At 35.6% G+C, this 2,076-nt stretch overlaps 1 protein-coding gene across 1 annotated transcript in view; it reads right to left on the minus strand.

Annotated features, from left to right (window-relative positions):
* The window catches only part of LOC106871123 (uncharacterized), a 13,683-nt gene extending 12,683 nt beyond the window's left edge, over positions 1-1,000 (minus strand). The window contains exon 1 of the mRNA XM_052969261.1: positions 933-1,000. The gene's annotated coding sequence lies outside the window, so the exon portion shown is untranslated. The remainder of the gene's footprint in view (positions 1-932) is intronic.
* Positions 1,001-2,076: the final 1,076 nt, after the last annotated feature.

The following is a 2,076-nucleotide window of genomic DNA, read 5'->3' on the forward strand; positions in this document are numbered from 1 at the left end:
ACCACCGAGTGGGGGAACGCTTCTCAAAAATAACCTGCAGTTGTTTCCTTCAAAATTCCTACATGCTCGAAATGTACATACATCAAGGTATATTTGTAGACAATTTCACGAAAAAATATTAATTTTCCTGGAAGTTAAGAAGAATTTAAGTGGACTCTGTTGGAATTTCCGAAAATTGTCCCCCACCCCCATTCCAAAACACTTTCACCGGAAATTTTTGTATATTCGGATTCTACATAGTAAATACTATATGCATAGAAAATTTCATTAAAAAATTTCATTTTTCTGAAAGTTATGACCTCCCAAAGTTTGGGGGGTAAAACCCTGTAGTTATGCCAGTTTTTTCCCCCCTACGAGCCTAATAAACTGTGTAAAGGGTCATGGGCACTACTTTCTCTTGACGAAAAGTTATAACACAAACGAAACAAGAGTTGAAGTGTGAGACTAAAATGGAACATAGAAAGGTTATAAAATACAACGAAATGTGAGAGGTATCAAATGTCAAAGATATGTAATGGAACAGGTGACAATTGGTTTTAGTATTTCGTGCGAAATGTTCGGCTATGTTGTGTTGCATCCATCCCTGATTAATCCTATGATTAAAGACATTTCAGCCAAAACCATCCCCTCTTTTTAGGTGCATATAGGACTACATTGTTTAATATGTCATTTCCTGTTCCAAGATGGTAAAGTGTGATTTGAAGGAGATTTGACTACAATTTCTAGCAGATGTTGCGACCACATAGAAACTCCGCCATTGACTCATTCGAGGAATCTGATTTGAACAGTGCAAAGCGTAAACCGGAAATTATGGAAGTTTAAATGTTAGGACAATAAATAAATAGGGCATCGTTTATGTATGAATAAAATATTCCCCAAAATTGCTTAGTATGGCTAGTATAAATTTATATAGTAATTACAAAATGACATACCGTGAAGACATAAAGGTAAACAAACCGGTTTGAAATTTGTAATTCAGCGCCATACGACTAGACGGTGCACACCGAATATTTACCTCATTAAAAAGAAGCCCGACTACAAGTTCGATTTCTTGCATTAATACACCAATAGCTTTTCTTTGAGAAAGAAAAAAAAATTAATTATAGGTAATTATATTAAAAGATATCCGTTTTTCTGTTATGCGGGAACAAAGACGGTGGGGTTGACTCGCTTGTGCAGGTATGTCTATGTTGAGAACCCACTGGAGTCAGTGTTAGTCTTTTATTGTAGTTGAATTTCTATATCTGACGCTTAGTAGGAATATCAAATTGACTCAGTATTTGACTCATTACTTTATTTTATTGATCCTAGAAGCATGATCTCGGCGAAATTTGTGACCAAAACATAAAGCAACATAACTAAGTACTACAAATCCAATGCTTTACTGTCTGCCAATTCTAAGATTTGATGTTGTATTTTATCAATTCAATATTGAACAAATGATTTAATATTAATCAGCTTTGTTATTTCAATTTCAATGAAATACTTTGTATCCAATTCCAAAGGAATAATGAGGCATTACAAAGTAACGCATAAAAATACAAAACAAAACAAAATCAGTGATCAAGATTGTAGCAAATAAGAGTAGTCTCCCCTAGATCTAATTTGCCAGAAATAGTTATCTCCCTTAAAATTAACACCGAGCCAACAAGGGAGTCTTTAAGTGCTTGTTCAACTTGTTAGAAACAGCAACCAAATCCCCCTTAAAGAGAAACAGAAGAAAATAGAAAAAGAAGGAAAGAACAGCAGCAGTAGCAACAACTGTAGCAGTTGTAGTAGTCAGGATATGAACGGGAAGACGATACAAACCATTTCAATACCGACGAGACAACGAGCCTATTGGAAATAGCAGCCAAATTATCCTTAAATCAGGCCCTACATTCTTGAAATGTGAAAGACATATTGGTTAATGAAAACAAAGTCCTAGATATGTAATGCTCGAAAGAAGGATGAGGATGGTCATGGTTGGAACACATTTGATCATAGATTTGCTCAATCAGATATGTGAGCGTTAAACGTCACCAACAAGAACAAGAACAATAACTTCACCACCACCACCGCCGCCACCACCGCCGC

Source organism: Octopus bimaculoides, chromosome 7 (assembly GCF_001194135.2).
Source record: "Octopus bimaculoides isolate UCB-OBI-ISO-001 chromosome 7, ASM119413v2, whole genome shotgun sequence".
NCBI lineage: Eukaryota > Metazoa > Mollusca > Cephalopoda > Octopoda > Octopodidae > Octopus > Octopus bimaculoides.